Below are 11,078 nucleotides of genomic sequence, written 5' to 3' on the forward strand. Positions count from 1 at the left end.
GTGTCAACAAGAGCCTTAATTACGGTATTTACTCGGGGCACATTGTGTGGACTGATACGCATCTGCATGCAGTGTTCCAGACCTTTTTAACATAAAAGCTAGGCACCGTGGTCCTGCTCTAAGTAAGGGTACATAGGACTTGCTCAGGAGCCTTATACAAATTCCCTTGACTGTTAATTTTTGATAGAAGCTGTATGTACATTGCTGGTGTAGAAATATTATTTCCATACTATCAATAGTTGCATCACTGTCATATATGGTAAAAAAAATTGGCCAAGCTAGCTGTTACTCACCAACAACTCAGCACAAATTATTCCCGCACCTTTGTTCCCACTGCCGCAGCGCTGTTCATGGATCGACCCACATCCTCCTGAGCAGGTTTAAAATCCGGACCTATATTGGCGAGTCATATCTGTCAGCGCTGCTGCAGTACGTGCAATGCGTGTTCTCTCCCTATAGCTTTCCAGCCAGGCTGCCTCCTCTTCACAACCTTTTCCTCCTGAAGTTGAATTTACTGCCCAGCACCTGTGTAAGCATGCAGGGCTAACACACCAAAACGCACTAAAACCTGCATGCAACTTACCGCAGGGCGGAGGGTGGGCATGCTTTTGCAATCATATTGGGGGCCAAGATTTGAGCACAAGACATTGCACCAGGAGCAGCGTGGGAGGGTTAATTTGGCAGAAAGCTTAAGTACAATTAACGTTTTTTTTACATTTTACATGTTGGAAATGGAACAAATGAGATTAGAGCTGCTGCTGGTGGATACAATTCCACTCTTAATAAAACATACGTGATCCCCATTTCGCTAGCTGCATATGGGGATAATATAGTTAATTTGACCGTGACTCGACACAGTCGATATACACTCCGTGTAAGCAGCACACTGCCGTATGCGCGCCACTCGAACCTCATCGCAGACTTTCCGGTAACGATGGCGATCTGCAACGAGGCAGTTTCCAGGAATATTGAAGCACCGGCCGCAGCATTCGCGAGCAGGGCCGTAATTGGTGGGGAGAAAAGCTTTTTTCTGCACTCGGTCTTCCCCAGGAAGGTTTCCTAGCTCCGACAATAATACGTACGTATCACCGCGTTCGCGTTACCGGAGAACCGAAGCCCTCTACAGTGCGCCCGCTCTGGCTGGTCTTGACCACGATGCAAGAATACGCGGCGGGCATGCGTGTAACGTGGAGATGCACACAACGCCATATTTGGCGCAATGAAGGCGAACTGCCACGCGTCGGGACGAATCGGCACGTGCGCATTGGCAGCGGGTGCCAATGCGCACGCGCCGTTCCAGGCCATATCATGAACTCTTCGCGCTATCTTCTGAAAAGCGGTGAATGATGACGATGATATGGGTTAGCACGGTGGGCTTGCATGAAGCGATGCATGCTGGGTAATCCGCCATGATGTCGCTGGTAGCAGGCGGCAAGTACCAATTGTCATTTTCGACGATCCGCCAAGCAAACACGCGGCTTTTCTTGCGCTGCCCTTACGTGCGTGCAACTGTCGGCAGATTCCTGAGGAACGTACGCGTTGACGCTGTGCCCGAAACGTCGGGCGCGCTATAAAGAAATTTTGCAAAGCAGTGCGTCGCAGACCTGTTCAAGCTACGCCTCTTCAAGCGCGAACGACTGGCTGCACTATGCGTCTGGACCTGGCCGCCCGTCGACATCGCCGTCATTCATGATTTCAGTCCTGGAGTATAGTTTGATACTTGCCCGGATTGACGTCGATCTTGCGTGTGCTGGCCCGTGCGAGCCATTCGCGTCGGCGTCGCTAGTTGAATAATTTGCCTTTTCGCCCTCGTGCAGACGTATTTTTGGAATCATGAAGAACCTGCAGTCGGCCTGTTCGATCGCGCCAGCGTCGTCTTCGCGCACTACGCGACCATGTAACGATATGTGGCAGTGCCGTGCTGCGTCGTCTGCTGCCAACGATCGACATTATCATGGCGGGTTACCCAGCATGCATCGCTTCAAGTAAGCTCCCTACCACCGTGGCTTCCTATATGGGTATGTACAGGTGAAAGAGGTTGAACTTTCGTAGGTGGAAAAGTAGACCGCCTCCGCAAGACGCAGCATACTTCTTCAAAGCGCTGGCCAATGTTTAACGACCGGCCACCACTTCTGGTGCTCTGCGAAACGAGAAAAATGTTGCGGTAAGTAGCGCTTGTGTTTTCATGGGTCGCCCTCCCAACTCGCACCCCCATACGTTTCACGGTGTTTTAAAAATACTACGCCTCGGTCATGAGGTTTTATACTTTCACGGTCTGTTCTAGGATGTTCATGGTTACTCTGCACCGAATAAGGATATCATAGGTGTCTCATGAAATGAAAAAACCGCTTAGAAATATCTCGGTTCCATGTATTCCTATGGGCGCTAACCCTATTTTTCACCCCCAGTTATGGTGGCTAGATACCCCAGTTATAGTGCCTAGAATATATTGGCAGTATATTCTAGGCACTGTACCCCAGTTACCCCAGTCGGCTGCGACGCCGCGAGCGCCCCCTTTGTTTGTAAACACGGTGTTGGTCTATAGCTTAATACTAATTAGTAGAAAATTCATTCGTTTAAATATAGGTCAGGGTGTGTTTAAAACAAACAAGCGTGTTAAACAAACCCTGAAATAAAAAAAAGAACACATTTGGATATCGCGATGAACTTATTTAACCCTGTGTTTGGCACACAATTTGGCACATGGCTGATAATGCTGCAATCATGTCAATAGTGAAAACGTCTGCGACAAGAAAACAGACGAAGCGAATTCTCTGAATCAGGGGATCACAGAAGCTGCTTGGAGTCCAGTACGATGGTCTGAGCCCGAAAAAAAATAAAGAAACATGCGCAGAATTCGGTCTTGCTCACTGCGCCATGCAAAAAAAAAAAAAAAAAAAAAAAAGAAAGAGGAAAAATGCGGGCAGCAAGTTAAGAAACGCGAGGAACCGCCGTAGGTCACAGTCACGACCTTAAAGCACAAATAGTTCGGAACTATAGTCGTGCAGAGCTGTGCCCAGATTTGTCCCTATCACGCATACCGTTCGCGACAAACAATGCGCACGGCGTTTTCAAAGCGGTCTGGTCTAGCTCCGCGGTCTAGCTCCGCTGGATCGGTCATGGTCATTTCCCAGAAGGACCGCGCTCACTTCTTGTGTGCCATGATCTGCGCGAAGCGACGCTGCAGGACGAAGAAACCGAAGGCGGTGACCAGTCCGATGGCGACCACGATGCTCAAGGCGAGGCACAAGTAGTAGCCGTGCTGGGACAGAATAGGGCGTACCTTGGCGGGCTGCAGCTCTGAAGAGCTTGGCTCGGCCCGACGGCCAACGGAGTTCCGCGAGACAGCCGGGGTAGGAGGCGGGCTCGCGGTCATAGCGGCGGCCAGCAGCGGCTGGACAGTGGCGCTGCCGTATGGGCCCAGGGCATAGCCGGGAGAGACCGAGTAGGCAGCACCGTAGGCAACAGCGCCATCAGGTTCCGAGTGCGGCGACTGGTAAGCAGGTGGCGGCTCCCTGGCCACAGCCGCGTCACCGGGCCTTGAGGAGGTCGAAGAGCCGTGAAGGAGAAGCGCATGTGTAGACGACGCCATGGCTGCCCAGGCCTGACAGATGTGGGCGCGGTGACTGTGAAGGCGCCGCTACTCGTTGACTTCTTCGTCTACGCCACATGTTCGCGTGAGGATGGCACGTGTAACTTCGTGCTCTGTGGCGGCTTTGACAGCCATTATAGCGATGCCACAAGGAAAGAATATGACCTAAAGGCCAACTTTGTTTTTAAACATTTCGAATTTATAATCAAATTATATATAACTTCCGTTTCGATGATAAAAACATTCAATAAACTGAATTCGAAGCTGAAATTGAAAAGGAAGCTGAAATCGATATTGGGACACGACGGACCCTGCAATGCCGTCACAGAAACTGTCACAAAACCTATTACGTGCGCTCTGTTTGGCTAAACTGGCGACGGTTAGCTACAGCATGGGTCATTATGTTTCTGAAACGACCAAAATCAAGCTTGCATTTTCTTCCTTCAGCAAAGGCGGAACGAATATCGACGGTCATGCTTCCAGTGATGCCACATAAGCAAGGTTGCCACCCGTATCTCTAATTCAAGCCACACAATGTGAAATTCTATAAATCATTTGCGCTATTATAAAACAATATTGTGCTAAAATATTTAATTGGAAAGCTCGGTAATAATGCGTTAAATGCTCAAGCTCAATTTTATCTTCCACCTTTTGCCTTTCATAAACCTAGGTTATAGAAAAACCTATCTATAAGACCTATATATATATATTGTAGGGGTGTGTTTATTCGGTGAACCCAGATGATTCCAGCCGCTCAGGGGAGACTCGCAGCGAAGCGTCAGGCGTGGCGAAAGAGCAAGGCAGCGAACAACTTCTTCGTCCTTGAGAGCGGCAGCACGCGACGCATGTCAGTGGTTATATCGATGAAGATTACCACACTACAGTTTCCCCCCGGGCAGAGAAGGAGCCATCCTGGCGACTCATGGTGCCGAAAGGACAGACGGATCGTAGTAGGGCTTGATTCGGTCCACATGAACTATTTCGCGTCCACGGCGACGCAAGTCCGCAGATGGCGTAACGGGCTCAACTACGTAGTTCACAGGAGATGTTTTTTGAAGGACTCGGTATGGACCGTGATACCGAGCAAGAAGCTTCTTTTACAGGCCGGCGGTTGTGGCAGGAACCCAGAGCCACACCAGGGAGTTGGGCGCATATGAAGGCGCCTCACCAGTGTCACGATGGTGTTTTTGTTGCCACTGATTTTCCTGTGTGAGCGAACGAGCGATCTGACGGCATTCTTCTGCATACTGGGCGACGTCCGAGAGTGGCGTCGATTCAGAACCATCAGGGCGGTAGGGAAAAAGCGCGTCCATTGTGCAGGTTGGCTCGCGCCCGTAAAGAAGAAAAAAGGGAGAGAATCCAGTGGTGGTCTGTATCGCAGTGTTGTACGCGTAGGTTACGAAGGGAAGAACGTGGTCCCAGTTGGAATGAGCGTCGTTGACGTACATGGCCAGCATGTCACTCAGAGTACGGTTGAAGCGTTCTGTCAGGCCATTCGTCTGAGGGTGGTAAGAAGTAGCGGTGCGATGAATGATGCGACATTCTTTCAGTAGGGCCTCGAGAGCGTCGCACAAGAAAACGCGTCCGCGGTCACTGAGCAGTTCCTTCGGAGTCCCGTGGCGAAGAATCAAGTTGTTGAGAATGAACAAAGCAACGTCTCTTGCAGAGGCAGAGGGTAACGGTGATGCTTCAGTGTAGCGAGTCAGATGGTCTACTGCCACAATAATCCACCGGTTTCCAGCAGGAGTAGTCGGAAGAGGGCCATAGAGATCTACGCCAACGCGGTCAAACGGACGAGCAGGCCAGGGTAACGGCTGCAACGAAACAGAGGACTTCTGAGGAGTTTTTCGGCGTTGACAACATTCGCAAGTGCGCACGAAATGTCTTACGAAGCGGTACATTCCACGCCAGTAAAATCGCAGACGTAGGCGCGTGTAGGTTTTCAATACGCCACCGTGAGCACATTGTGGGTCACCATGGTACGCAGCACAAATGTCGGCGCGGAGATGACGCGGGATGACTAGAAGCCACTTCCGTCCATCAAGCAAATAATTGCGGCGATAGAGAAGACCGTCACGAATGGAGAAGTGGTGTGCTTGGCGGACGAGCGCTTTGGATGAATGACCGGGAGTAGGACTTGAGAGAAAATTCAAAAGTGCATTGATCCAGGGGTCATTCCGCTGCTCGGTAGCCATGTCGATAGTTGTGAGAGTCGACAAATCGTAGGCACAGACGTGGTCAGACGAATTATCTCTAGGCAATGGCGAGCGGGAAAGAGCATCCGCGTCCGTATGCTTCATGCCTGATCGATAAATGACATGAATGTCAAACTCCTGGAGACGAAGAGCCCAGCGAGCAAGGCGACCGGATGGGTCTTTCAGAGAGGCAAGCCAGCACGAAGCGTGGTGATCGGTCACAACGTAAAACGGTCGACCATACACATAAGGACGAAATTTTCCGATAGCCCAAATAATGGCCAAACATTCCCTTTCTGTGACTGAATAATTAGATTCTGCCTTTGTCAATGTTCGGCTGGCGTATGCCACAACATACTCGCTGTAACCAGGCTTACGTTGGGTAAGGACGGCACCAAGCCCAATACCGCTGGCATCAGTGTGGATATCCGTAGGCGCAGCCGGATCAAAGTGGCGTAGAATGGGCGGCGAAACCAAAAGGCGGCGTAAAGTGTCGAAGGCTTTATCGCAGGCTGGAGTCCAGGCGGAAAGGTCGGAGCTGCCGGCAATGAGCTGGGTCAGAGGAGCGATGATAGAGGCGAAGTTCAAGATGAAACGTCGAAAGTAGGAGCAGAGGCCGATAAAGCTCCGAAGCTGCTTCAGGGAGGTTGGCTTCGGGAACTCTGCAACTGCGCGAAGTTTGGTGGGGTCGGGAAGAATGCCGTCCTTAGAAACTACGTGGCCTAAAATTGTGAGTTTTCGAGCGGCAAAGTGGCACTTCTTCAAATTCAACTGAAGCCCAGCGCCGACGAGACACGTGAGGACATCCTTTAGGCGGAGAAGGTGAGAAGAAAAGTCGGCAGAAAAAACTACGATGTCGTCCAGATAACAAAGACAGGTCTGCCACTTGAGTCCACGAAGAACAGTGTCCATCAGGCGCTCGAAAGTAGCCGGGGCATTGCAGAGGCCAATGGGCATAACGTTGAACTCGTATAATCCATCCGGTGTTATAAAGGCAGTTTTCGAGCGGTCATTATCAGCCATCGGTACCTGCCAGTAGCCGGAGCGCAAATCCAAAGAGGAGAAATACTCGGCTCCCTGTAAACAGTCCAAGGCGTCGTCGATTCGCGGCAAAGGATAGACATCTTTGCGCGTGATTTTGTTAAGCCTACGGTAATCGACGCAAAACCGGATGGAACCATCTTTCTTGGTGACCAAAACAACCGGAGAAGCCCATGGACTGTTAGATGGCTGTATGACGCCCCGGCGAAGCATGTCGTCCACGTTGTCAGCAATGACTTGGCGCTCAGAGGCCGACACGCGATAAGGACGCTGTCGTAAAGGTGCGTTTGTACCAGTGTCGATTGCGTGCGTAACGAGAGACGTGCGACCCAGAGCAGTGTGAGGAAGGTCGAAGGCAGAAGTGAAGTTCTGTAGAAGAGCAGCGAGTTGATCGCGTTGTGCGGGTGGGAGATCTGCGTCAATAGCTTGTTGAAGAACATCGGATGGTGTCGAAGCGGTCGCTGTATCGCAAGAGCTGAGCACATTAACGTCTAATGAAGTAGGCGTTGCAGGAAGAGTATTTACAAGCCCGGGATCAAGTTCTTCAATACGACCGAGACACTCGCCGCGTAGCAGGACGGACGGGCACGAAAATGGATTTGAGACGTACATTGCACTAAGGCCATCTTCGAACTTGAGGACCGCAAATGGAAGCAGGAGGCAGGGATGGCGTGAAGCGGCGTCGGAAGGTGTGAAGAAGACGGTCGAACTAATAACGCTTTCACAGGAGAGTGGAACGAGGGCAGCAGAAAATGGAGGAATGTCTGTGTCACTGGCGACGAGGAGTTTTGCAGGCCGGGTAGGGACGTCACACAAGACGGTATCACAAAGAGGTAAAAAGGAAACTTCCGCGCGGGCGCAGTCAATAACGGCATGATGAGTGGAAAGGAAATCGTAGCCCAGGATGATGTCGTGTGAGCAGCGAGACAGTACAATAAACTCGATGGTGTATAAGACGTCTTCGATGAGAACACGGGCCGTGCACGCCGCTGAGGGATGAATGCGCTGTGATGAGGCGGTGCGAAGCGAAAAGTCAGAAAGTGCGGTGGTCACCTTACGAAGACGACGGCAAAGAGCTTCACTGATGACTGATACGGCAGCGCCCGTGTCGACTAGAGCGAGTACTGCGACGCCGTCGACAAACACTTGAATTACGTTAGTGGGAGAACACCGAGGACTTGAAGAGTTCGAACCAAGCGCAGTTCTTGCCCCGGGAACTGCGACTGTTAGTTTCCCTCAACGGTGCCGGTAGAACGTCGGAGTGGGGACGGGGAACGGCGACGAGGGGAAGGTGATCGGCGAGTTGTGTACGTTTGATTGTCACGAGATACAAATTCGGAACTGGGCGGATTTCTCGGCGAGGGCTGGTCTGTATTGTAGGAGTAGTTCCATAGTTCAGGTCGAGAAGGTGGAAGGCGTTGGCGGCTAAGGCGTGCGACATGGCCCGGCAGCCCGCAAGAGTAGCAGATTGGTCGGTTGTCCGCGGTACGCCAAGGGTTCGTAGGGCGTTGGCGTACCCTTGGAATAGGGACATGGAATGCAGACCCAGGCAAAGGCGAAGGAAGGTTGGAAGGAGCGGCCTGGTAGGAAAGAGATGCTGATGGCATGAGCGGCCTGGCCGCAACTTGGGCGTAAGTCAGTGGTGCCGTTACTTGCGCTGGCACGGGGCTGGGCGGCAGCACAGGGCTGGGCGGGAGCATGGAGCTGGGAGGAAGGACGTCAGCGATGTGATCTTGAACGGCACGCCGTATGGTAGGGGCCAAAGACGGAGCCATGTCAGGAACAAGGCGGCCACTATCCTGTAACTGAGGGACCAGCGATAGCTGGCGGGCGACCTCTTCTCGAACGAAGGCTTTGATTTGCTGAAGTAAAGGGCTGTCCTCTGATGGGGTAGAACCGCCCAGCGCAAGTGTAGAGATGGCGTCGTCTCTAACACCGGACCGCCGGGTAGAAGCGCGCTTCTTACGAAGCACGTCGTAGCTCTGGCAAAGCTTGATCACGTCACTCACCGTGGCAGGATTTTTTACCCAGAGCATTTGGCACGCGTCGTCAGAGATGCCTTTCATGATGTTCTCGATCTTATCCGCTTCAGTCATTAGCGGATCGACACGCTTGCATAGGTCCACGATGTCCTCTATATAACTAGTGAACGACTCATCGACTTGCTGAGTGCGCTCACGCAAGCGTTGTTCTGCCCGGAGCTTGCGAACTGCAGGGCGGCCGAACACTTCTGCAAAATTCTTTTTAAATGCAGACCAAGATGGCAGGTCTGCCTCATGGTTGCGAAACCAGAGGTTCGCCACGTCAGTCAGATAAAAGGTTACATTGCTTAGCTTGATAGCGTCGTCCCATCTGTTGTAGCTACTGACGCGCTCATATGCCGCCAACCAATCGTCGACGTCCTGGTCGGCTGTGCCACTGAAGAAGCACGGATCACGCTGCCGTAGAGCTCCAGAACACAGCACGGTGGTTGGGAGGGGCGACGATGTCGTGGCAGTGTCGTCCGGCATGCTGGAAGCAGAGGGTAACGTGCGGCTTCTTAGTTCCAGGGTGGACGGGAACGTACCCAGCACCTCCACCAATTGTAGGGGTGTGTTTATTCGGTGAACCCAGATGATTCCAGCCGCTCAGGGGAGACTCGCAGCGAAGCGTCAGGCGTGGCGAAAGAGCAAGGCAGCGAACAACTTCTTCGTCCTTGAGAGCGGCAGCACGCGACGCATGTCAGTGGTTATATCGATGAAGATTACCACACTACAATATATATATATATATATATATGTGTGTGTGTGTGTGTGTGTGTGTGTGTGTGTGTGTGTGTGTGTGTGTGTGTGTGTATAGAAACCTATATAGAAAATATAAAACCTAAGTTTTATATTCAAATAGCCTGCTTACGGAAAACTTCAAATTCAAACAACAATTAAAACGAACTAATGAATATATATAGAGTAAACTTCACACACCGCACTAATATTATGTCAAAAAAATTGTTACTGGGCACACCAATGCACAGCAGATATTCATGCCCAGAATGGCCGTCGATCGAGCTCGAGTCGAAAAACACACATTCTGCCTCCAGTTGATGCTAGCTGAGTGTCTACAGATCAAGCGAAACTTTCGTAACCGAGTAGTTCATTCAGAAACGTCCTCGAAAGTAGTATAAATGAAATCACTGAATTCGTCATCGGCAATATCACCTCTGTGCAGTTGATAACGCTCCTAAATTATGACAGTGCTCGTCAATCGACGTGGTGTACATTAACTTTGCGTCAAATCCTACATTGTGCTGTTCGAACAAGAACGACACGGAGAATGCGCAAGTGAACAAAACTTAAAATGGAGAATTCACGCTGTCATATATATATATGGCTATATCTACAATGATGTCAGCTCAGCCGATGATTATGCACTATAGCTACGCATCGCTAGCATCGCTGAAGAACCTACGGCTATTCTCCACCAGGTTCTCGAAACTCCAATCATTAAGGCTTGGCACTATCGACAGAAAAGCATATAATTTTTTTTTTTCTGCCTTTGCTTGCTCTAAATAATAGTTTGTGCCCCTCTGCCTTTAACGAATCTTCGGCATAACTAAGAGTAATGACAGTTGTCCTGCATATTTCAGTTCAGGCAGTAGAGAGCTTGAGAGTAGTGCATACTGCCACTGCTGTATACCTCCAGTGTTAGCATGCACCACCAGTGCGCATGCACTCGTTGGCCCAGAAGCAGAAGGGATGTACAGTCTTTGCCAAAAGTAACCAGGCTGCACCGTTGCCTTCTTAACTGTGTCTGGAGCCCTTGATCTACTTCAAAAGGCAAAAAAAATGGTCTTTGCAGATAAGAATGATGGGCTTTTTTTTCCGCTTAGGTGATTAATAATTTGGCATCTCCTGTAAAACGCATAACTACAGGGCTAAGGAGCAAATCGTGCAGCCTGGTTACTTTTGGCAAAGACGGTACGTGGATGGCCACCAGCCGTACATGCAGAGCAGCAATCCCAGGCGGTGGCGATGGGAGCATGCGCTATGGTAAATGTCTCGATTGTTGAGAACGTGACAAATCAGGTTTTCTAATCAGGCTTTCTAATATTGATATTTAAAAGTTTCGCCACGATTTGCCTCCTCCAAAAGGAAAGTTACAAATTGTCATAAACATTTACATGTTGTCTGATAAGGCTGAATGTCTTCAGCATTCAAGGAAATTTCATCCATGCCACATTTTAAGGGTAAAAATTCCAATGGGCACTATTCAAT

Source organism: Amblyomma maculatum, chromosome 5 (genome assembly GCF_055883805.1).
Source record: "Amblyomma maculatum isolate TAMU_Amacu chromosome 5, ASM5588380v1, whole genome shotgun sequence".
Lineage (NCBI taxonomy): Eukaryota > Metazoa > Arthropoda > Arachnida > Ixodida > Ixodidae > Amblyomma > Amblyomma maculatum.